Below are 27,737 nucleotides of genomic sequence, written 5' to 3'. Positions count from 1 at the left end.
GGCTGTAGATGTGTGGTATTATTTCTGAGGACTCTGTTCTGTTCCATTGGTCTATATCTCTGTTTTGGTACCAGTACCATGCTGTTTTGGTTACTGTAGCCTTGTAGTATAGTTTGAAGTCAGGTAGCGTGATGCCTCCAGCTTTGTTCTTTTGACTTAGGATTGTCTTGGAGATGCGGGCTCTTTTTTGGTTCCATATGAACTTTAAAGCAGTTTTTTCCAATTCTGTGAAGAAACTCATTGGTAGCTTGATGGGGATGGCATTGAATCTATAAATTACCTTGGGCAGTATGGCCATTTTCACGATATTGATTTCTTCCCTTTCCAACAAGCAAAAAATAAAATAAAAGAAGAAGTTCACCCTCAATTCTGCCTCAGATACAAATTATAATGACTAATGCCATCAGGTGGGAAAAGACATGGTAACTTCCCACATCCGGGAACCACCATTTAGAATTTGGAGCTCTATCCTCTGTTATATTACTCATATTTATTTCCTGTGGGTTTAGAGAAACAAGAATTAGAAATAAATGGCATTCTTGACTGCTCATAAGGGATTTGCCTCAATCTAAACTCCTGCTTCAACTTTACACAGTTCCTAAGTCTCCAATGCTGAATTTGTGACTCTTCTGTTAGAAATCTTCAAAGTTGTGGCAGATCCAGAAACAAAGAGATAGGAAAAGTCATACACGTTGGGAGGACAAAGATAACAAAATTAAACACATAGGGAAAGAATAATCCAGAAGGGGAACATTAGGAAAAGATAGTGTCCTATAAAGACGATTTTACCTTCTTTGAACCACTGACAGCTCTCTGATAAAGTAAAAAGGACTCAGGCCAGAATCAGGGTCAGCCAGCTCTGAACAGAGTATTGCCACTCTGAATAATATGCTCTACATTAGAAAAGTAAAACAAATTCATCAGTATTTGAGTTTTGTCGTACCAACAGAGGGAGCATTCCAAAGTTTTGACTTCTGTTATTATTAAGGGACTGAGCAAGCAAATTAGCACTGGTACACAGGCCCTTAGTTAAATCATACTCACACTAAGTGCCATGATAAGGTGCACTGCAAAATATCAGGAGTACCTTTAAATAAACCTAATTTTGTTCAAGCCCTGTTATGGATAGCTTCATGTAGAAATTTTGCATATAATATCTATGCTCTGGAAAAATTTCAGATTCTAAAGAAATTCACGCAAACTCTCCATTCTCCATCCTACTTGGCTCCAAATCCTTAGCACTATTAACCCACATTCTCTTGAACACCTCCTTTTCTACTCTTTATATTATTGGATATTTTTTATTTAGCAAGTCTTAGACAAGGTTTTCAAAGAATTCTGGATTACAGATGTGTTGTATACTTTCCAATAACTTACTCACTTACCCTACTCTTTCTCTATTACTAAAACAGTGAATCTCAATCTTTACTGCACATGAAAACCACCTGGAAATCTTAAGAAGAAAAAAGAATGCTTTGGACATATTCAACACCAACTGAATCTGTAAGGGTAAGGCTTTGACATCATGAAAACTTCCTGAGTGACATTGATATTCATCTGTGCTAAGAACCCTGTACTAAAAATTTAAAGTTAGAGGAAAAGCAACATAGAACAGCTGACATTTCAAAGTTCAAAAGGATGGTTTTCTGTTATCCAGTGTTATCATCACAGATGACACTGCAAATATTTTGAACAGAGTTTCATATGGCAATCTAAGCAGTATATAAGCAAGGCACTCGACGCCAGGGCTCTAATCCCTGAATCACTCTGTGAGATTACAAACCATACTTTTATCTTCTTGCAGATCCCAGCCCCAAAAAGCAATTTGGAGAGTGAAGCTTCAAAACAGAAATAATCAAAATACTATGGCAGGAAATCTGATCTGAAACATTCAGCACAAGAAGAAAAATATCAGATGGCATTCATTAAACTCCCCAAAGCCCTGAGAAACACTGATTTGGGAACTAAAATTATATCATCAGTTATAATAGCAGTATGACTTCTAACCTGAAAGAACGTATTGTAGTCAATATGAAGTTTGCAGGCAGGCAGATTGTCTCGTGCTTATTGTAAGAATATATATTTTATCTCTAAAGACATCAAAGTGCTTGTGAGCAGGAATTTATCTTATGAAACTTTACTTCCAACTCTCAGCATTGTATACAATGACTTACTGATGAATAGCATTCCTATCATTGGATGGAATAATTAAAATACAGACCAGCTCTTTCGCATTACAGATTTTTTTTTTTTTAAGTTGGTTTGATTGTATTGTTAAAACAAAGACTTAGTTTGATTTTAGATTGACTTTCCCAAGGTCTCATATTGAGAGAAAGTTAGGGATAAAGCAAGCATAGACAAATAATCATCTACCTCAGTGGGGCCGGTAGATGAATCTTGTTTCTGCTGAATCTTGTTTTCTATTCTTGAAAATTTGGGAGGGTCACTCTCCACAATAACTATATCAAAACTTAAGCCCTTTACTCACATAAATGATACCCAAATTTGCACCTTTTACTTCATAGATTCTGATTATTCATGGATGTTTCAGGTGAGAGTAAAACTGCACTGAATTCTTTGAATTCAGGGCTGAACTATTCAAATCATTCACTCTTTTAGGGCCCAAGTGAATTCTAATATGTAGCAGGAATGCGTTCCATTGTAAGGAAAGCTTAGATGATCAGCTGGCATGGTAAAGTCCCAATTGTGCTGGGTTCTCTTTCTCTGACGTCATCATTACAGATAACATTCGGGAAAAATTGAACAGAGTCTCATATAACAACTTCATCAGGTGAACTTGCTGAATAATTACTGTTTCGTGGAAATACATTAAACTTACTCAACAAGTAGAAAAAGTTTAACGTAATTGCATACGGGCATGTCTTCGGGCTCCGACCCCATGGCAGTATCTAAGGGTGAATGTTTCCAGCTGAAGCCCCAGTGGTCATGTGTTACAGTGTGCTCTTTCTGTTTAGCTGTCAGCAGGCAGCTGTGTTAGCAAATTAGACCCCATGCCTTATTGCAAGGACAGAGGGCTTTCTGTATCATGGGGTTTCTTGCCTTGGTGTACTGGAAGAATCAAATCACAAGTGGCCTTGGAGAATGAGAGCAAGGTTTTATTGAGTGGCAGTAGCTCTCAGCAGATAGGGGAGCCAGAAGGGAGATGGAGTGGGAAAGTGGTTTTCTCCTGGCATCAGGCAGCTCAGCGACGGAGCTCTCCTCCCACTGCGCTGGCCAAACTCCGTGTAGTTCCACCAGTCAGTGGCCTGCCCGTGCGGGTCAGTGTGCTCTTCCGGTGATATGTTCCTCTTGACGTTCAGTCGCTTGTGTCTGTGTCTGCTAGGGTCTCAGGATTTTTATAGGTACACGTTGGGGGCATAGCAGGCCAGGGTGGTCTTGGAAAATTCAACATTTGGCAGGAAGGCAGGAGTGCTTGTCCTCACCTAGGTCCGTGGGCACAGGCCCAGGGATGCAGCCCTCGCCAGGCACCTGCTCTTCTCCTCCCAGCACTTCCCTTCCCACCTACTGTATCAGTAAAGTTTCTTTTCCTATACATTTTGCTCTTGCTAGATTTTATATTTGCTTATTTTATTTTTGTCTGAGTTTTTATGGAAAGATTAATATTTTTCTAAATCTTTAAATAGTATCTTCCAAACACAGCATTATTTTCAAAATATTCAAATAAAATTTAAATTATTAGGAAATAATTTGGAGAGTACTCCAAATATTCAAATACTTCTGGAAATTTCTCGTATCCATGTTTACATACATATATTTTTATTCCCCACCCTTCTGGGTATCTCAGAGATACCCAGACCCCAGAGTAGCCTATACTTTTGCTCCAATTTAAAGGGGGGTTCTCTAGGTCATGGCTACATAAATGCATACCATGGATTATTTTTATTACCAACCACACTTTTCTCTTGACAGCTTTTCTGTGTGAAGCCACCTGTTTCTTAGACCCCGTGTTTGTCTCTTTCTTAGTTTATTCCCTCACTTTTTTATAGTATGTTTTAATTAAGGGTGCGTGGGAGGCAAAATTTTTGACTAATATTCAAAGTGTTTTTGTTCTTTTTACATAATGTATTGACAATATATTTGGTCAATAATTATAATTTAGAAACTTCTGTCCTTCTGAATTTTGAAGCAATTGTTCCATTGTCTTTTAGGTCCCAGTGTTTCTGTTCAGAAATGTGATGCCATTCTGAGCTTTTGCCTTTTTTGTCTTTTTTCTGGAATCTGTTAGTACCTAACCCAGGTGTAGTGAAATTTCGCTCTCATGTGCATTATTGTGAGTCTTTTACTTTTCTTCATTTATTGTACTGGACCCTCTATGAAACCATAAATATAAAGATTCCTATCCTTCAGTTCCAGAATATACTAATTTTCAGAGAATATCCACTTTTTATATTCTATTGTCCTTAACTGGATTTCTTCATTTTCATGTATTCTATCTCCCAATTTTCATTTTTCTTTTCACATTTGCTCTTCTAATTCATCAGAGATATTCTAAGAGTTTTATTAGAAATCTTAAGCCTCATTTATAAGATCAATGATTTTAGAAAACTTTTCTTTTTCTTCTTTCTTTTTATTATTATTATTATTATTATACTTTAAGTTCTAGGGTACATGTGCATAACGTGCAGGTTTGTTACATATGTATACTTGTGCCATGTTGCTGTGCTGCACCCATCAACTCGTCAGCACCCATCAACTCGTCATTTACATCAGGTATAACTCCCAATGCAATCCCTCCCCCCTCCCCCCTCCCCATGATAGGCCCCGGTGTGTGATGTTTCCCTTCCCAAGTCCAAGTGATCTCATTGTTCAGTTCCCACCTATGAGTGAGAACATGCAGTGTTTGGTTTTCTGTTCTTGTGATAGTTTGCGAAGAATGATGGTTTCCAGCTGCATCCATGTCCCTACAAAGGACACAAACTCATCCTTTTTTATGGCTGCATAGTATTCCATGGTGTATATGTGCCACATTTTCTTAATCCAGTCTGTCACTGATGGACATTTGGGTTGATTCCAAGTCTTTGCTATTGTGAATAGTGCCACAATAAACATACGTGTGCATGTGTCTTTATAGCAGCATGATTTATAATCCTTTGGGTATATACCCAGTAATGGGATGGCTGGGTCATATGGTACATCTAGTTCTAGATCCTTGAGGAATCGCCATACTGTTTTCCATAATGGTTGAACTAGTTTACAATCCCACCAACAGTGTAAAAGCGTTCCTATTTCTCCACATCCTCTCCAGCACCTGTTGTTTCCTGACTTTTTAATGATCACCATTGTAACTGGTGTGAGATGGTATCTCATTGTGGTTTTGATTTGCATTTCTCTGATGGCCAGTGATGATGAGCATTTTTTCATGTGTCTGTTGGCTGTATGAATGTCTTCTTTTGAGAAATGTCTGTTCATATCCTTTGCCCACTTTTTGATGGGGTTGTTTGTTTTTTTCTTGTAAATTTGTTTGAGTTCTTTGTAGGTTCTGGATATTAGCCCTTTGTCAGATGAGTAGATTGCAAAAATTTTCTCCCATTCTGTAGGTTGCCTGTTCACTCTGACGGTAGTTTCTTTTGCTGTGCAGAAGCTCTTTAGTTTAATGAGATCCCATTTGTCAATTTTGGCTTTTGCTGCCGTTGCTTTTGGTGTTTTAGACATGAAGTCTTTGCCCATGCCTATGTCCTGAATGGTACTACCTAGGTTTTCCTCTAGGATTTTTATGGTATTAGGTCTAACATTTAAGTCTCTAATCCATCTTGAATTAATTTTCGTATAAGGAGTAAGGAAAGGATCCAGTTTCAGCTTTCTACTTATGGCTAGCCAATTTTCCCAGCACCATTTATTAAATAGGGAATCCTTTCCCCATTTCTTGTTTCTCTCAGGTTTGTCAAAGATCAGATGGCTGTAGATGTGTGGTATTATTTCTGAGGACTCTGTTCTGTTCCATTGGTCTATATCTCTGTTTTGGTACCAGTACCATGCTGTTTTGGTTACTGTAGCCTTGTAGTATAGTTTGAAGTCAGGTAGCGTGATGCCTCCAGCTTTGTTCTTTTGACTTAGGATTGTCTTGGAGATGCGGGCTCTTTTTTGGTTCCATATGAACTTTAAAGCAGTTTTTCCAATTCTGTGAAGAAACTCATTGGTAGCTTGATGGGGATGGCATTGAATCTATAAATTACCTTGGGCAGTATGGCCATTTTCACGATATTGATTCTTCCTATCCATGAGCATGGTATGTTCTTCCATTTGTTTGTGTCCTCTTTTATTTCACTGAGCAGTGGTTTAAAAACTGGAAAAAATCCCTTTGAAAACTGGCACAAGACACGGATGCCCTCTCTCACCACTCCTATCCAACATAGTGTTGGAAGTTCTGGCTAGGGCAATCAGGCAAGAGAAAGAAATCAAGGGTATTCAGTTAGGAAAAGAAGAAGTCAAATTGTCCCTCTTTGCAGATGACATGATTGTATATTTAGAAAACCCCATTGTCTCAGCCCAAAATCTCCTTAAGCTGATAAGCAACTTCAGCAAAGTCTCAGGATACAAAATTAATGTGCAAAAATCACAAGCATTCTTATACACCAGTAACAGACAAACAGAGAGCCAAATCATGAATGAACTTCCATTCATAATTGCTTCAAAGAGAATAAAATACTAGGAATCCAACTTATAAGGGATGTAATAATGTTCTTACATTATGAATGCAATATATTCTCATCTCTCTGTGTGATTCTTTCTTTTGATATCTATAATTCATTGAATATTTACTATATGCTAAATACTATGTTAGGCAAATTATATACATCATCAAGTTTAATATTTACAACCAAATTTTATGGTAGAAAATATTGTTACCATTTGATATACGAAGGTATCAAGAATAGTTTTTTTTTGTGTACGGATTAATTCTCATTATGTAAATATTGTGTATTGTTTTGTCAAGTAGTATATAATGATTAATATGTTATTTCCCATGCAACTTTTTGTTGATAAATATCAATGGCATATCAGTTTGACTGGAATATCCAAACTCCAAAGAGAGTTATATGAGACTATAGAGAGTGGAAGTGCTACTTCATTATAATATTTATACAATTTTATTATTTATAATTTCATATTATTGTATTTTCACACTGTTATTATTTTTCAGATTTTTTACAAAGTAATCATCTTACGGAAAAGAGTAATTATTTAAAATTTTCTTCCTAACCCAGCACCCACCTCAGTGCCTGGAAAATTAGTTGTAAAATAGTGCCTATAATTGAAAAATTTTTTGGTACAAAACAACTGCTGCTCATTTACATTAATTTATTTATTCATTTATTTTTTGAGATAGGGTCTCACTCTGTCACTCAGGATGTAATGTGGTGGCACGATCATAGCTCACTGAAACCTGAAATTCCTATGCTTAAGCAATCATCCTACCAGCCAAATAGCTAGGACTACAGGCATGTGACATGATGTCCAACTAATTTATTTAAACTCATTTTTATATGCAGAGATCAGCATTCATACATTAAAGTTTTTAAAGTAGAACTTACCTGTCTGTAGGCAAGGTAATATTTCTTTAAGTTTTCATATCCATAAAGAACAGATAATAATATTATATGCTTCCTAGAATTGTTGTAGAATTAACATATATACATTTTATATATAGTGCTTAGCATACTGTTTAAAACCTATATAACTATAAATCACTTAGTAACTATTCACTGCTATTTCTATTATTCTCCCCTTTATCACCTTCATTATGTGACATATAAGAATAATGTATTCTTGATGATTGGACTAGATTAAGATCAAACCCAGAAAATACAAAGGAAGTTTAATAATGTCATAAAATGCATTAAAATGTCATCATTTTAAGTATTGTTCTGCATCTTAACAACATAGCACATGTTGACAGATTTAATTTGAAAATCAATCTCGAGCAGTATTTGAGGCTCCTGAATAAATATCTCTTCAAACATTATAATATTCAAGTTTTCAGGTATTTCCTATTAGGAAATTCATGTATTACATATAGCATTTTAAATTTTATTTCTTGAAGCAAACCTTCGGCTATTATCTCCAATCTAAATTAATTTCTCATTCCCCTATGAGTCTTCAGTATTTTATCAGGTGTTTATTAAAATGCCTATCATAATTTTCTTTCAATTTATTTATTAATTTGTATTTTACCTCCTCACTAGATCCAAAGCTTCTTGCAGAAAAGATCAATAACATGCATATCTTTGTATTTCTTCCAGCAACTGAAACAGTATCTTAGTCATGATAGAAACTGAAAAAACTTTGCTGAAGTGAATGTACATGATAATTATAAAATTAAGATTAGATTTATGTAGCACAGCTATATGGAAGCAATGTAGTAAAACCTATTTACCTGAGACTCTACAAGATTCCTCAAGCCAGAATTATTTGAAATTTGGTGTTACTTAAACTTAACATATCTGTGACTTTTACATGCAGGAAGATGCTACTGCGAAACACGTTGTGTGCTTTTAACTGAGTCTTCATTGGTGCTTAGAGGTTTGTATTCATCAATCTTAACACATTTTTATGTTGCTCTAACATGTAGCAACATACACCATTAGCATGCATTCTACTAAGATTATATAATACAATAAAATTAGTTAACACAAAAATGGATCAAACTCGAGATTTAGTTTATAAGTAGTGTGATCCACTAGTTATGTACCTAGCTAAAAGCTAAAAGTATTTCAATACTTATTAATATTAAATCTAATCTCTTCTAGAGTCATATAATGTTTATTTTTTTGTTCTTTTCAGTCAAAGTGACATGCAAGAAAAAAATTAGCATTAGATGGTGGTGCTAACTAAAATCAAGTGAAAAAAGATTTTTAAATTTAAATGTATTTAAAAATTGGGGGCCCAGATGTGTTCAATGGTATATTCTAGCAAACATTTAAGAAAAAATTACCAATTCTCTACAATCTCTTCCAGAAGACAAATACTTTGTAACTCATTTTGAGTCCAGAATTGTCCTAATATCAACACCAGATGAATACCTTACAGGAAAAGAAAAACATAGGCAATAAATCTAATAAATATAGATGTTAAAACCCTCAACAAAATTTTAGCAAACCAAATCCAACAATGTACACAAAGAATAATACATTCTGACCAAGTGGAATCTCTTCCAAATATGAATATGTGAAGTTGGTCCTACATTAGAAACTTAATGTATTCTATTGAATAAACAGGCTAAGGAAGATAAATCACATGACCATATAAATAGATGTAGACTGAACATTTGAAAAGAAATCCAACATTTATTTGTGATAAAAGCTATCAGCACACTAGGAATAGAGGAGCATTTTCGTAACTTGATAAAGAATATCTACAAAAATCCTACAGCTAACATCATACTTATTGTTGAGAAACTGGAGGCTTTCCTTCTAAGATTAGAAATAAGGCAAGAATGTTCACTCTTAGCAACATCTTTTTAATATTGTATTGAAAGTCCTAGCTCGTGCAATAAGACAAGGAGAATAAAATAAAAGTTATACAGATTGGGAAGGAAGAAACAAAACTCTCATGTTCAAATTTAACTTGATTATTGATGTAGAAAATGAAAAATGATGACAAAAAGTCTTGAAAATGAAAAGCAATTATAGTAAGATTTCAGGATATAATGTTAATATGCAAAAGTCAATTATTTTTCTATATACCATTGATAAACAAATAAAATTTGAAACTAAAACAAAATACCATTTACAGTAGTACCTAAAGAATAAAATACTTAGGTACAAATCTAACAAAATATCTACAAATCTATATGGGGAAATGATAAAATTCATAAAATGAATCAAAAAGAAGCAAATGAATGAAGACATATTCTATGTTCACAGATAGGAAGACTCAAATTTGTCAACATGTCAGTTCTTCTCAACTTGATCTACAGATTAAATGCTATCCGCATCATAGTCTCCAGAAGTTATATGAAGAGGCAAAAGACACAGAATAGCCAACCTAATACTGAAAGAGATGAATCAAGTTGGAGTACTGACACTATCTAACTTCAAGAGTTCCTGTAAAGATATAGTAATCAAGACAAATTTGTATTGATAAAAAAAAAAAAAAAAAGCCAAATGGATACATGGAACAGATCAGAGAGCACAGAAATAGAGCTACATAAATATAATCAGGTAATCTTTGATGAAAGTTCAAATGCAATATGAGGAATAAAAGATAGTCCTTTCAACAAATAGTGCTGGAACAACTGGACACGTGTATGCAAAAACAATCTGGACATAGACTGTGTACCTTTCATAAAAATTAACTCAAAATGAATAGTAGACTTACATGTAAAATGATAATCTATGAAACTCCATAAGATAACAGAAGAAAAGGGATTTGGCCCTTGGTTATGGTGATGATATTTTATATACAACACCAAAGTACAATCCATGAAAGAAATAATTGATAATATGGGCTTCATTACAATTAGAAACATCTGCTCTGCAAAAGACACTGTGAAAAAAATAAGACAAGCCATAAACTGGAAGAAAATATTTAGAAAAGACATATCTGATAAAGGATTGTTATATAAAATATACAAATAATCTTTAAAACTCAACAATAAGAAATTTAACAACCTTATTTAAAAATATGCAAAAGACCTGAACAGGTGCCTTACCAAAGAAAAACATAGAGATGGCAAATAAGCATATGAAAATATGTTCAACATCATATGTCTTTAGATAATTGAAAATTAAAACAACAATGACATACTACTACCACCTAATACAACAGCCCAAGTCTAAAACACTGACAACAACAAATACTGGCAAGAATGTGGAGCAACAAGAAGTCTCATTCGTTACCGGTGGGAATGCAAAATGGTACTGTCAGTTTTGAAAAGCATTTGGCAGTTTCTCACAAAGCTAAACTCTTATTATATGATCCAGCATTCAAGCCCTTGATATCTACCCAAAAACGCTGAAAACATATGTCCGCACAAAAACCCGCATATGAGTGTTTGTGGCAGCTTTTTCATAATTGCCAACATTTGGAATCAGCCAAGACGTCTTTCAGTAGGTGAACAAACAAACTGTGGATAAATAAATAGACAAGTACATCCAGACAACAAAATATTATTCAGGGCTAAAAGAAAATGAACTATTAAGCCATGAAAATATATGAAGGAATATCAAATGCATATTACTAAGTAAAATAAGTTAATCCAAAAAGACAATATACTGTATAATTCCAATTATTTAACATTCTGGAAAAGGCAAAACTGTGGAGACAGTAAAAAGATCAATAGTTGTCAGGCATTGGTGATGGCAGGTATGGATGAAAAGGAAGAATTCAGAGGATTTCTAGAGCAGTAAAATTATTTGGTATGATACTATAATTGTGGATATGTCATTAAACATTTGTCAAAAACCACGAAATGTACAAGTGCCATCCCTAATGTCAACTATGGATTTTGAGTGATAATGATATGTCAATATAGGTTCATTGATTGTAACAAATATTCCACTGCTGTATGGGATGTTGATAGTGAAGGAGGCTGTGGATATTGGGGGCAGAGGGCATATGAGCAGTCTCTACAAATTCTGCTCAATTTTGCTATAAACTGGAAAGTACTTAATAATCAAATACATTGAAAAAAGTTTGGGGAACCAAGAAAAAATCCAAAAAAATTGATATAAAGTTAAAACAAAACAAAACTAAAGCACACACACACACAGAGGGAGATAAAGACAGAGAGAGAGAGAGAGAGAGAGAGAGAGAGAGAGAGAGAGAGAGAGAGAGAGAAATTAAATATTGACCTTTACTTTCCTTCAGAAATAGAGCACTTTAAATAGACCTGGGAAAGGAAGCCTGTGCTGCCACAAAAACGGTTTTATGTATCCTTTTGTTAACTTTGAAATATGCTCCTGGACCCCTTAGCCCAAGATATAAAATCTATAGGCTTGGGTTAGGCCTTCACTTGAGATTTGTTTATAGTTTTTCCATATGATCTTCTGTCACTCTACTAACGTTCTATCAGCTATAAATTTTCCACTTGGAAATTCCTCTTGATTTTTGAACATGAAACCACTGCACGCTATGGGCAACTTGGGATTTCTTTTTCAATTTCCTCAAGACTAAGGAATATGTCCTACCACTTAGACTATAGCCATGCATTAGCAATCTACAGTTTCTGCCTTTGACAGCTGACAGCTCAGCGAGGGAAAAAATAGTATTTTGAAAGCTGTGGGAATTCAATCATCGACTATTCTCTGATGGGCTCTCTTCCAAGGTATTGGACCTGATTAAAGGAAATGTTACTTCTGGAAGTATGCATTGCTATCAAGTAAAAGACACACACACAGAGCCACAGCCAACAACAAAACAGCATATGGTTATGACCGTTCCTTATTCGACCTCAGCCATCCCACAATCCTCTATTTTTTCACATTTATTTTCTTTCATTGTCAACTCTGTGTGTGTGTGTGTGTGTGTGTGTGTGTGTGTGTGTGAGAGAGAGAGAGAGAGAGAGAGAGAGAGAGAGTTCAGGAGTTTTTGTGCTGGGAATCATCAGGCCAAATATAAAGTTCAGATATAATGAAGTCACTCGCTATCCTTTATTATAGTCAGAAGAGCCAGAAATAGGTCAAGAGACATTTGCTTGCATAAAAAGACATGAGCCCAAATCTAGGAATGTCTATTGATACAAGAAATAACAGAGTTATTTTAGATATAATAACACAAGAGTTCCAGAATCCTCAACTTAGATGTTTGGAAGTAAAAAATAACACCAATAATTCGAGACTTATTTCCTCTCATTTGTATCTTGAGGAAATAGGGCAGAAGGTATGGAAGTAAAATGTGTTAAAAGTGGAAGGCTACTTGGCCTCAAAGCTGTAGGCACATGAAGGCAGTTTTCTTTCTTTTTGTTTTTAAGGATATGAGAATAACTAGTGCTTATACACAGGAGACAAGAGTCAAACTCACATTTTAAAGTCAGGAATATATGAGAGCTCTCCAACTGGTAAAAGATGGCTAAAATACAAGTGCAAATGATATTCATCAGCTGACATGATAGCTTATATTATATGAGGCTGTTTTCTGAGGAGACACCAGGAAGAAGGCATAGCCCCATAACCTCACCAGCCAGAGCCTAAGCTCAGCTGCATGATGGCTCTGTGACTGGATTCACAATGTTTTCATTCTACCTCTCAATGAGGTCCCTGAGCTGACTCTATGAGACCAGGTGTTATTATAGCAACCTTGATGGCTCGTGTAAAGTTTACTTCATAACCAACAGAAAGAGAAATATGAGTGTAAGTTAGCATAATACAGAGAGAGAAAGAGGAGAAAAATCCCATTTAAGATGATCCTGCAAATCAGAACTTAATAAAACAGCAAGAAAGAATCATATTCAAAAGGCAGCTGACAAAAATAACTTTCTAAAAAAATTTTAAAAGAATATTCAATTTCTTGAAGGCATATATGAAGGAATAGCATTAACAAAACTAATAAAGAATACTGATTAATCAGCAAACAAAAATTTTTTTAAAAAATTGATATATAAGCAGAATCTATTAGAAGTCACTGAGACTGGAAAGCAGTACTGAGCAATTCACCCATAATGCAACCAGAATACTTCAAAAGATAAGTTGTTCAAAGCTATAGAGAATTCAATAGCAGCCTCCAATATTTATTCACTAGGCATTCAGTAAGAAGATACTAGAGAGAATGGAAGAGAAGTAATATTAGAAGTGATAATGACTTAGAATTTTCCAGAACATAAGAAAGACAATAGTCAACAGATTAAAACAGGCATGTTTTACTGAGTGCCAAGTAGACAAATCAAAATAGATTTATAACTATACACATTATAGTACAATCTATGGAACATCAAGGCTAAAGACATAAAATCTGAAGAACTAGCAAGTAAAAAGACAAATTTTGTATATATAGATGATGACAAATAGCAGACTTCTCATTAACAACAGTATAAGCAAGAAAAGAACAGACTAGTAGCTTCAGAATGTTGATTGAAAATAACCATCATTATGGCATTATATAGTCAACGTATCAGTCAAGACTTAAGAGGAAGTAAGGGAAAAAATCAATTAGACCTGCAAAATCCAGTGGGAGTTTATCACCCACAGACTTTCTTGAAATAAATAATAAAGGAGGTGCTTCCACATTAAGAAAAGTCAACAGTACAGAAGTCTGGTGCAAACAAAAAGATAGTACAATTTAAAAAATACTGAAATATATTTGTAAATTTAATTCAATATTGTCTGTAAAATAATAACCAATTTTTCACTTAAAGCATGTAGAAAACAGCAGAGGGTACAGAAAATTCTACTAAAAAAAAGCAAAAAAAAAAATAGAAAAATCTATTTATCTAAACATATTAACAGCAATAAACGATAACTGAGTAAGTTTGTGGCAATACAGTCTCTTAAATTGGACTTTTAAAATTCTAGCTACATGCAACTTGCAGGAGTTACTTCTTGGACACACATTTATAGGATTCTTAAACAAAAATAGGACGTATAGACAGGATAGCAAATGTAAACAAAATTAAACCAGAAAATATATTACAATATTAAATCAGATAAATAGAGTTTTAAGAAAAAGACGTCAGCAGTTATAAAGGGTAATATTACAATTAAGAATAATTCAACAAATGTGAGTTAAAACAGTTGCTGCACTAATGGTGTAGTCTAGGCACCTGGCCAATGTTAGACAAACTTCATCTGGAAGTATAGCTCAAATACCTTCAAGACTTCATCATCAGAAGACTACTGGTGGTAGTCTCTCCCTTATCCTTCTCCTCCTATTTCACATGCCTCAACACCTGAAATCTCATTTTTTTTTTTCTGGAAAGTATAGGTTCTTCCATGTTGAATACGCCCATTGTAAATATTAAACAGCTCAGCATAATAAGTTAAGTGACCCATGATGCTAAGATATCAAATGGCTACAAATGCAATCTTCAGCTGTAAGGTTTGGCTCAGAGAAGTGCTTCATGAAAGAACAGCAGAAATACTTTTGGAAAAGAAAAGAGAAAGTGATTCTATTACATCTCTTTTTATGATGATAATTTTTGATGGAAAAGCCATCTTATCAGTAAGGAATTTCTAATGAGAAGAAGGATATTGAATCTCTCTACATCTTTCTACATTTCTTTCTGTTGTTCATAGTATCTTCAAACATAGAATAAAATTTGAATTAAAAAATAATAAACTGCCAAGAACATATCAGACAAGAGCTACTTAATTTCTTTTTGCTAACAATATATTTTTCTCTTTAAAATTCCAAAATGAAGACTAAATATAGCATTATTGCTAAGAGTAACAGAAACATTTCAGTTTATTCTGCTGCACTAAAATGTGATTTCGATGTAAATATAACTTATATTTTCAAATATTAACTTCAACTGCACTCACAAACCTTTTGTTCTCAGGGGATACATACTGCAGCGATACAGTTCAAGAACACACGGATATTCAAACCAGGTATACCAGTTGCTAGAAGACCTACAACTCTACATTTCATAACAGAGAAAACACACACGTTATAATGTGACCCAGGCAGATCTGCCTTCAGTTATCAGAATTGATGTGGCTTCTAATGAACACAGATGTTCCCCAACAAGTTGATCTTTTGTCTTAGGCTGTACTGTGTTTCTCCATTAGAAGCCGATTTTATTCCTTCTGTCAATCTTTGCCCTGTTCTTCATTTCCACTGGTGCGATATAGGTTTTCATTTTTCTCTGCCTCTCAATTGGTTTTTCTTCTACTCCCTCTCTGCCCCAGTGTCTCATTTGCATTATAGACAGAGCAGTACTTCTAATGTGTAAAAGTGACTCTATTGCTGCTTGCTTTAAAGTATAATTAGATGTATAAAATACAATGTGCAAAAAAACAAGCAACAACAACAAAAAACAAAAACTGTGTACAGTTGAAATTCCTTGGCATGGTATGAAGTCTTCAATGGTGTAACATTTCCATATGCCTGTCAAGTTTCTTCTACTGTCCCTACCCCAAATGTATGACATATAACCAGACCTATTTGTTAACTTTTCTCTGAATACATCAGTGACTTTTATTTGTCTGTCTTTGAGCACTCTGTTTCCAAAGCTGAGGATCTTTTAATCATTTTCAACTTACTGTAACTCCTCCAAGGTACCTTCTTGTGAATAGTCATGGCCCCTAACAAGAGGAATTAACTGTAACCTACAATGCTATTCCATAACACTATGCTCATTCCTGTTTTGTAACATCCCACTATTAAACAGGTCAGCTGGGTGAAAAATGCAGAACTACAGGCTAAAATAAAATGTAATGATCAGAGCTGGGCAAGTTGATACAGTGCAAATACAATTAAATGCAGATTTTTTATTGAATCTATTTTCCCAGGATATGGAGACAAGATTGCTTCAGTTTTGCTTCCTGTTTTAGCTTGGTACTGGTCCTGAAGATTTGGCAGGTTGTAGAATACATTCACAAGTGAGGAAGATGACTTAGAAGCTCAGAAGCAAGGAGGGCTCCATTTAGATCTACACACTAGAGTGTATATTAAATATGACACTAGATAATTAAGCTTTGAACTTAACCCCTGTCAGTTACAACTCCTGTGACCCCTGAGTAATTTACATATTCTCTCTGCACCTTATTTTTATAACTATAACACAAAATTAGCAATAGTGCCCATTTCATAGCTTATTGTGAATATTCAATAGATAGCTTTAATTTTATATAATTTTTAACAATTATATAATAATTTTATATAATTATTTAATAATTATATAATTTTATATAATTAAATAATTATATAATAATTTATATAATTCTTTAATAATTATATAATAATTTTAATTCTTTAATAATTATATAATAATTATTATTTGTTATTTAATGCCGCCTTGACCGAATTTGAGGCTTTGGCTAGAGACTGGTTCATTCCCCTTCTTAAGCAACTGTTTAAATTTGGTTGCACTTTCTTTGTTGGGTTCTTGCATTCTGGGGCCACTATGCACCAAGCTTGACTACCCTAAGGCCAGGTACCACAGGATAGGCCCTATGCCCTGGAGTCTGTGAAATTACTCATTATTCATTTTACGGGAATCTTGGGAAACCTAGATAACTTCTCCTCACTTGCCATACATGAATTGCCTCTCGCAATAACAACTTGCTGTTATCCCAACCTCGGGTGCTATCACCTGTGTGACCCTTGGTGGCAGTCTTCTCTTGTTTGGAACACAGAGTAACAAAGATTTCTGCCTGTCAACTATTTGAGTGTCAGAGTGTTGTGTTTCATCACCAAAAGAATTTTTAAATTTTATAAAATAATAAATACATGCTAAAAACCATGAACAAAGTTGATTTTCAACTTTACAAGCGGAAGAAACATGATTGTTACTAGTCCACATGTTTTTATTCTATGTATTCAATAGCAAGGCCAACTGAGAGGTAAGCAGACTGGTTGTAGTATACTTGAAAGCCTCTGACATAGTATTGAAATCTTTGCCTCTAGACCAGTAGATCATAGAAATGTCTACTCCATCATCTAGATTTTCTCAAGGGGTACTTTGCTAGTATTATTTGTGTGGTTCAAGAAATAATAGAAATACCAGGCACAGAAATTGACAAGATACATTTTATTTATAGAAATTGAGATGATAAATGATACTCTAATTTCTCATGCTTATGCAATTCCATATTTCATACTAAGACATGCATAGATTTCATTAGAAAAAACATTAGGAGATCAGAACAAAACCCACTGCTACAACAGTTACTTTAAAATTAGACCATCAACCATTATTTTCTCATCAGGAAAATGGTCACTACCTTGGAAACACTTTTGGTAGAATGTTTGCTATAAAATGCCTCCCAGAATGTTATTTACATCATACATGGGAATATATCTTTATTACAGTTTACTCTGTGGTTTCAATTTTCCTTAGAATAAAAAATACAAGAGTAAACCTATATTCATGCTTATTGGCATCACCAGTGGCCATTTACCTTTATTTAGATCTCTTTTTCTGTTCAACACTCTGATGCTAACTTTAACAATAAGTATAAACTGTTAATTGAGCACTTCTACTATCAGACAATATAGGCATTTAGATCTGTGTAGTAGAACATAGACTGTTAATTATTATAACATAGTCCCTCAGTTTGTTCTATGAAGCATTTTTAATGATGTATCCCATATCTGATATTTATCCCCATCTTCATTCTCTTTGATGTTAAAAGGAAATAGCTCTGTGAAAACCTACCCTTTGCTGTCTACTCCGAAATTCACTCTACCACGCCTCCAAGTCATTGCATTTTTAATGTTCTACACATTTTTTATTTCCTTTATCCATATAGTTGCATTATTTCCTTTTTCCTCTTTTCTTCTCCTGAACAAATACTTCTCTCAAAGCTAAGTTCTTGAGTTTGTACTTTAATGTTTACTCTTTCTTTCTCATGTGACTGACCCTTGTTAAGGCACAGCCTGTGTAAGTCTTCACCTCCATGCTGATTACCATTTTCTGAATGGACCCTTTTATTTTATGATTCCATTATCACTTCACACTCAACAATAACTAATGGAATGCTGTTCTTGGATCCTTGCATTTCCCCAAATTCAGTCAGCATTATATTTCTATAATACAGATTTTGCCTTATATTCCTTTGATTTATACATTTTCACTGCCTATATGGTCCAAAATCCATTGTATGCAGAAAATGGAAGTATTTTCATGGTCTGATTAAAGTCTAACATGTTCATTATTTCTCCAAATACTTTCTTAAAATACATGTATGAAATTGTGCACTTTTTGTCTATTTCTTCTTGTCTTTAAAAATCCTCTAAGCATTCTTCATCTGTGAAGACTTCCTTTCCCCAAGACATTATATTAAGTACTTTTATTTTGTTACTCAGTTATCTAATACTTGCCTGTATTTTAACATATGTCACATTATATTTCAATTAATATTGTGCATGTCTTTCCTTCTACAGAGAATTATTTTTAAGAGTGGTGCTCATAACCTTTCCAAATATTTAACTATTTCCCCACTGTCTGGCAGAGCTCTTTGTCATAGTAGGTACTAGCTAAATTTTTACTGAATGAAAGAATATAATTTGAATGTATAATGCTATATTGATGTCATTGGGGATGAGTAAATAGAATAAGGTGTTCCTGAGAATAGATTACCTGCGTTCAATTCCCTTGATCCTGAATCTCTCAATTTTTACTGCAGGTTCAAGATAGTTATATACTTTTCTGTGTGACAGGTACTAAGTTTTCACAGTGTAAAAATTGTGGTTGAATTCTCCCTTTGACTTGGATCCTGAAATCTTCTGACAAAGTGGTATTAAACTATAGCTAAAATGTAGCTATACAGCTTTTTAAACCATCACTGAATTTTCCATTAAGATTCAACTACAGTACATGATCTTTTAAAGATTGACAAAGACTATATTTCTGTTACATAACTAGGGCTTATCACACTGAAAAACAATCGAAACCATTCACATTCTTTCCCTATCACTTCTGGGTAGAAGAATTATTTTCACCTCAGCTGTTTTATATTGGCTACATGTGCAGAATCAACACATTGAAGACTAAGTTTAATTTGTTCATTCTCAGGAAAAGCATAAAGGCTATCCATTGAGAGACTGGATTCACAAGTATATTCCAATCAAAGATAGTTTGGTTTTATATTTTATGCATAAGTATAACACCATGCTATATATTCAGCTAAGACATATTACTTTTTTTGTCATATGCAGGGATATAAAACACAAAAAATACTTACTCCAGCAATGGTGTCTTTCAGCTGTCTCTGAAAGGTAGCATATGTATGAATTCATGAACAGATTGCAAGTTACAAATCTTGCGTTCTGTCATTTTCAGTGTCAAATGCGTCCAATGCCAAACACATCAAAGCTAGTCAAATCATTATGAAATTATTGGTAAGGCTCTCTGTTGCTTTTCTATTGGTACCATAACAAATTATCACAACCTTAGTGGCTTAAAACAAGATTCATTTGTTACTTCATATTTCTATTTGTTAGAAGTGTAAGTACAGTTGGAACCTCTGTGCAAGCTCTTGTAGAACTAAATCAAGGTGTTGGATGGGCTGGCCCCCTCTCTGGAGGTCATAGGGAAGACTCTGTTTTCATGATCACTCAGGTTATTGAAAAAAATCCAATTCCTTGAAATTGTGGGAATGAGGCTCCTTTCATTTTTCAAGCAAACAAACATAGGGATAAAATTGGAATCTCTATCCTTCAAATGTCCAATTTCCCTTCTGCTACCAGCCAAGTAAAATCTTTTAAGGATTCATATGTTTATATTAAGCCCGTATGAATAATCCAGGATAATATTTGAATTTTAAAGTCAAGTAATTAGTTAATTATATCTGCAAAGTACCCTTTTCTATGTGTTCACAGGACTAACACCAGGAGGTCAAGATTATAGGTGCCAGAATTATTCTTACAACAGGCTCTTAACTTGAAATGAGTATAAGAAATTATATTGAGCATGAAATTCTCCTTCCATTATTTTAAAAAGTACTGCCCCAGTAGTGAGTTGATACCAACGATCAAACTAAAGGAAGCTTAAATTTACTGTGATTTCTCCTTAGCTCATTTCTTCACCCTCTAACCTCCAGCAAAACATCTCTAATCTCATAAAGAATGCAAATGGGGATACTGGGTAGGATATTTTAAAAAATTAACCTTGCATATAGTTGTTAAAATGTCATCCACAGCCTCTGCTGAATCACTGAGTTTTAGAAGTAATTATTCCCACTTGATAATGACTTCATGCAATATTTTAGTATAAATTAATTTTAAAAGCCTTGACGTTATACTGTTAGAAAAATATAGTAAGACCTCTGAAATTTCTCTCTATCCAAGTATATTTAAACTTATGCAAATAACCCATAAGAACAGTAGCCATGCTTTGCTCAAGTGAAAATAAGATAACCAGAATTTGATTGTAATAAGAAATGGAAAATAATTATTATTATAACTTAAATTGATACTGCAATTTAGTATGTTAAAGATCCTTTATCATATACCATATTAAAGGCTGAAATAAGTGAAACCTATAGAAATCATTTTCTTTTTCCTCAAATAGCATTATTTCCTTCATCTTATATGTTTTTCTATTTAAGCCAACATCAATATAACTTAAATATTAAGTTAGGTGAAATTTGTTTCTTCATTCTGTGAGATTCACAAGTGTTAACTCAAATTGTTAAACATATGTTTCAGTGTATGTTGAATACTTTGTAAGGTTGATGAGTGTTTCTAACACACAACAATATTTTCAATACTGTTTTCTATACCAATTAAAATAATAAAATTTAGATTCAGAGAGTGGTAGACTTTGGATTTTGGTACCGAGGCCTAAATGTGTATCATTGTAAGACTACTTTGCATCCGGTTTTGGAGTCTAGGAAGTCTATTGGATTTTGCCATTAGAAAGTAATTAGAGGAGGGTTGAAGGGGTAAAAGAAAAAAAATGATATAAATGTATTAGAACTATTGAAGTGTACATTTTTAAATGGTAAGGATGTAAATTATATATGTACATTTTATCTCAGTAAAAATTAATGAAAAACAATAACTAGAGGGTAAAATTACAGAATAGGTAAGCAATAAGGGTGAAAGCCACATTGTAATGACACATTTTGGGTTTTGCCTAGGTAGAAGTTGGAGAAATGGAAATATCAAGTGACCTCTTACAAGAAATTTATCAGCCATACAACAAAATATGAGGTGATAGTTGAGGAGGAAAGGAAGGGCACAGAAATGATTCTTGATTTGTTGTGTTTTTCTTTGAAGCATAAAGGTCACCTGAGAATATTTTGGGCAAGAAAACAATCAATAGAAAGAAAAAGAATTTCTAGAGAAGATCCAATAATGGAGCAAAGGTTTTTTTGTTTTAAAAAAAAAAATGATAGAAGAGAATAAACCAAGGAACTTAAGTGAAGAAGTTTCCTTTCGCAAAGATAAAGGATGTTGTCTCCACAAAAGAAAATGAGACAGTGGGGTTTCCTATTGTGAATCTGAGAAGAGTTTGATTTGATTGGTAGAACACTGGACAAACTATACCATTTAGATGAAGTCAAGATGTAAGAGAAGATATGGAAACTGTGTTTTTTGCAGTTTATAGTGACCAACTAATGGTGACAATTCCCATATGTGAGTAGAAAAAGATTGATGAGTGTATTAGTCACAATTTCAGGACTACAGATTGGGTTTATATTCTAGCTCTACCATTTAAACTCTATTGAGATAAACTTTACATAACATAAAAAACACTTATTTAAAGTGTTTTATGTTTTATAAGTGTACTCATTTAGTTGTGCAAATGTCACAAAAATCTGACTTTAGAAAACTATCAACACCCCAGAAAGAAAACCATTATCTGTCATTACTTTTCTCCCCAATCTCTTTTCCCGGACCCAGGCCAAAGTAATTACTAATCTGCTTTCAGTCTTTACAGGTTTGCCTATTCAAAACATTTTACACAAAAGCAATCATACAATTTACAGTCTTTTATGATGGCTTCTTTTATGTAGCATAATGGTTTCAAGGTTTTTTTGTTTTTTAATTTGTATACATTTAAGGAGACTTTGTTACATAGAAATATTTTGTAGTGGTGAAGTCTGGGCTTTTAGTATAACCATTTCCAAAATAGTGTATATTAGAGCCACAAAGTAATTTATCATCCATCATCTCCTTCCATCCTTTGGGATCTCCAATAACTATTATATCGCACTCTATGTCCATATGTTCACATTATGTAGCTTCAACTTATACGTGAGATCATGTGGTATTTGTCTGTTTCTGAGATGTTTCACTTAATATAATTAGCCTCCAGATTCATCCATGTTATTGCAAAGGACATTATTTCATTTTTTATTGCAGAGTAGTATTCCCATATCTACACATACACACACACACACACACACACACACACACACACACACACATATATATACACTTTCTTTATCCAGTCACCCATTGATGGACACTTAGGTCGATTTCTTATTTTTGCCATTATGAACAGTGTTGTAATAAACGTACAAGTGCAGGTATCTTTTTGATATAAAGATTTCTTTTCCTTTGGGTATACACGCAGTAGTGGGATTGTTGGATCAAATGGTAGTTCCATATTTCAGTTTCTTGGGAAATCTTCATGCTGTTTTCCATAAAGGTTGTAATAATTTACATTCCCACCAACAGTGTATAAGCATTTCATTTTCTCCACATTCTCACCAACATCTGTTATTTCTTGACTTTTTAATAATAGCCATTCTGACTAGTGTAAAATAATATCTCATTGTGGTTTTAACTTGAATTTCTCTGATAATTAGTGATGTTGAGGACTTTTTCACATGTTTGTTGGTCATTTGTATGTCTTATTTAAAAAATATCTATTCACGTCCTTTGTCTACTTTAATGGGGTTATTTTGTTGTTGTCGTGTTGTTCTTGTAAATTCTGGATATCAGTCCCCTGTCATATGCAGAGTTTGAAAATATGTTTTTTTCCATTCTGGTGGTTCTTTGTTCACTCTGTTGATTATTTCTTTAGTGTACCAAAGTTCTGTAATTTAAGTAACTCCCATTTGCCAATTTTTGATTTTGTTGCTTGTGTTTTTAAATTCTTAGTCATAAGTTATTTGCCTAGGTCAATGTCCAGAATAGTTTAACCTAAGTTTTCTTCTAGTATTTTTATACTTTCAGGTCTTACATTTCAATATTTAATTATTTCTGAACTGATTTTTGTATAAGAGAGATAGGGGTCCAGTTTCATTCTTCCGCATATGGCAGTCCAATTTTCCCAACACCATTTGTCGAAAAGTGTATCCTTTCCCCCAGTATATGGTATTTGTTGGCTTTACCAAAGATCAGCTGGCTGGAGATGCGTGGCTTTATTTTTGGATTCTCTATTTTGTTTCAGTGATCTGTGTGTCCATTTTTATACCAGCACTTTTATGCCAATGTTTTTACTATAGTCTTGTAGTATACTTTGAGTAAGGGAATGTAATTCCTCCAGCTTTGTTCATTTTGCTCAGGATTGATTTGGCTATTCAGGCTCTTTTCTTGTTTTATATAAATTTTAGGTTTACTTTTTCTAGTTCTATGAAGAGTGATGTTGCTATTTTGATTAATAGCAATTGATTTCTATGATTTCTTTTATGTTTTATAGTGTAGTTCTGAATAGGAACGCAGAGTACTGAGATTCAGAAGAACATTGAACTCCAATCCAAACAATCTAAAAAATCCAATAAAATGATACAAAAGATAAAACATAAAATAGCCATTTCAAGAAGAAACATCTTGTAAAGATGTTTCACCTTGGTTAAATATATTCCTAGGTTTTTCTTGTAGTTATTATAAAAGGAATTTCTTTCTTGATTTGTTTCTCAGCTTGATTGTTATTGGTGTAAAGACGTGACACTTGATTTTGTATATTGATTTTGTATTCCAAAACTTGACTGAATTTATTTAACAAATCTAAGTTGTGTTGGAAGTGTCTTTAGGGTTTATACATGTATAAAACGATATCATCAGCAAAAAAGAGGTAGTTGTACTTCCTCTTTTTTAATTAAGATGTCCTTTATTTCTTTCTCTTGCCTAACTTCTCTGCCTAGGACTTTCAGTACTTTGATGACTAAAAGTGGTAAAAGTGGGCATTCTTGTTTTGTTTCAGTTCTTAGAGGGGTTACTCTCAACAACTTTTCATCATTTAGTATGATGTTGGATATGTTTGTCATATATGTCATATGCATTTTATTATTTTTAAATATATTTTGTTCTATGCCTGATATGTTGAGAGCTTTTATCATGAAGGGGATGTTACATTTTATGAGATGTTTTTTCTTCCTCTATTGAGATTATTATGTCATTTTTGCACTTAATTCTGTTTATGAGAGGAATCATGTTTATTTATTTGCATATATTGAACCATTCCTTTATCCCTGGAGTAAAACCCACTTATTGTTGTTATATTATCTTTTTAAGGTGCTGTTGGATTCACTTTGCTAGGATTTTGTTAAGGATTTTTGCATCCATGTTCATCAGGGATATCAGTCTATAGTTTTCCTTTTTATTGTATCCCTCTTATCTTTGGTATCAGGGTGATACTGACTTCATAGAATGAGTTAGGATGGCTTCCCTTCTCCCACCAGCAACACATTTGTGCACCCCATTGTCCCACCACCACCAACATAAGCACACACACATAGACACTGCCGTAGCCGTTGCCAATGCATGAACACCCTGCCATGCCCTGCTGTCATCCTGCCCCAGCCAGTGATTCACCTCTATTTACATGTGTGGACCCCACATTCCCAATACTCCTGCTGGCACATGCACCTTTGCACAAATCTTGCTGCCACTGCACTGATGAACCACTGGCCAGCACACCCAATTGTAATGTCGTGGCCAGAAGTGGGGAACACTTCAACTCCTCTAGTGTAGCATGTTTCAAGTGGCAAGAAAACAAATCCAGGGGCCTACTACTAAACCCCTAGAGGTCTGTGGTATTTAGCCCGAGTGACGAGCTGAGCATTGGCTCCCTGAAGTATTCCAGAAATGAAGGGAGTTTAGTGAAACTACCTCATGCCACAATCAAACCCTTAAGGGAATGAAAAAATATAGAAGCAAAAAGCCTAATCCAAAGGATAACAACTTCAAAGATTCAAGGAAAATCAGTCAACCTAGATGAGAAAGAAACAGAGCAAGAACTCTGACAACTCAAAAAGTCAGCATGTAAGAATTTACATGCAAATGACTGAACTATTACCTCAGAAAAGTTTTTTAACTAGACTGAAATGGCTGAAATGACAGGCATAAAATTCTGAATCTGAGTGGAACAGAGTATTGAGATTCAGAACAACATTGAACCCCAATCCAAATAATCTAAAAACTCCAATAAAATGATACAAGAGATAAAAGATAAAATAGCCATTTCAAGAAGAAACCAAACTGAACTGATAGAGCTGAAAATCTCAGTAGAAGAATTTCACAATACAATTGCAAGTATTATCATCAGAATAAATCAAGCTGAGAAAAGAATCTCAGAGCACAAAGACTACTTTTTTTGAGTCAACTCAGAGAAAAACAAAGAAAAAAAGAATGGACAAAATGACTGAGAAATATGGGATTATGTAAAGAGACCAAATCTAAGACTTATTTGTATCCCTGAGGGAGAAGTAGAAAAAGCAAGCAACTTAGAAAACATATTTGAGGGTATTGTCCATGAAAATTTCTTCAGCCTCTCTACAGAAAACAACATTCAAACTTAAGAAATGCAGATAATTCCTGTGAGTTACTATACAAGACAACAAACCCCAAGACATATAGTCATCAGATTCCCCAAAGTCAACATGAAAGAAAAACTATTCAAGGCATCTAGAGAGAAAGGGCAGGTCACCTAAAGAGAGAACCCTGACAGGCTAAGAGCATACTTTTCAACAAAAACCATAGAAGCCGGAGAGATTAGGGCTTATTTGTGACAAAAATTTTAGAGGTTTGACCAAGTGCCTGCTGCTTGTTGTGAAAAAGCCAATCACTGACACAACAAATGTTGCCCCTGAAGAAGGGTTTAATCAGGTGCTGCAGCTGAGATGCGAAAGAACAGTCTCATATCTATCTCCCTGACTGACTAAAACTAGGGGTTTAAGAGCAAAGAAGAAATACAACTATGTGTGGGAAAACAGGAACACAGAGAGGGACTAAGGAAGAGGAGGTGGCCTACAAGAAGCAGGCAATCAGTTAGAAAAATAAAAATAAGGAGAGGTAAGGAAGCAATTGTGATGAATGAGAGACCTAGTGTCTCATTGTCTGGCTAAGATTATCTTATGAGTTTCAGTTCCTTGATAATTATTGAGAGGTCTGTGGATCCTTTCTTGAGTAAGGAACTCAGATTTTAAAAATGTAAGTTTCAAGCATTAAGACACAAAGAGTCCATTTCTGGTTTTCTAAGAAAACCTCTCTATGCGGTTTCATATTCAGCACTCTTACACTAGTAAGCAAAAATGGAAAGTTGACGATGCCAAGTTAGTTAATATCCAGGAGACAGAATAACCTTAACTAATGACTGGTGATGCTACTTATTTGACCTTTGAAGCTCAATGCTTTATTCATCACTCTTCCCTTTCCCACTACAATCTCCGTATGTGCACATGTTGGGAGGTAAATCTGTGTACTAGACAGCATGCTATTCTCAAAATTGCCCTTTCCTTCATGTAAGTACTGTTTTAAGACAGTTTTATAATGATCATGTTTGTCCTGCTGGACTCTGTTTCCTGCATAGTTTGATCTTACCCACAAAACACCTCAGTCATTCTTGAGAAGACGTTCCTGAATTGACATTCCAGTACTTCATCTCACTTTTATTGATATATCTGAAAAGGAGGGGAAGACACAGCTCAGGAGCAAACTATAACAACCTGCTTTGAAGATATTGACTTTTCACTATCAAGTTCAATCAGAATATTTTCATTTTCTTTTTCTTTTTCACTAAAAATAATTATCTGTCAAGCACATTTATTCCTGTTAACAATACCTGTTATTAATCTGTTACTAAAGCTTCTGGTAAACTTTATGACTTGTTTAATTTTAACCTTTATTATTTAAAAAAATACATTCAACCCTTGAGCCAACTACATATAAGTTACTAGTGCCATTTTCTCTAGTCACTATAGAGCTATGTTTAAAGAGTCTAT

The sequence above is a fragment of the Macaca mulatta genome, chromosome 16 (assembly GCF_049350105.2).
Source record: "Macaca mulatta isolate MMU2019108-1 chromosome 16, T2T-MMU8v2.0, whole genome shotgun sequence".
Taxonomy (NCBI): Eukaryota; Metazoa; Chordata; class Mammalia; order Primates; family Cercopithecidae; genus Macaca; species Macaca mulatta.
This window is presented reverse-complemented; position numbering follows the sequence as displayed.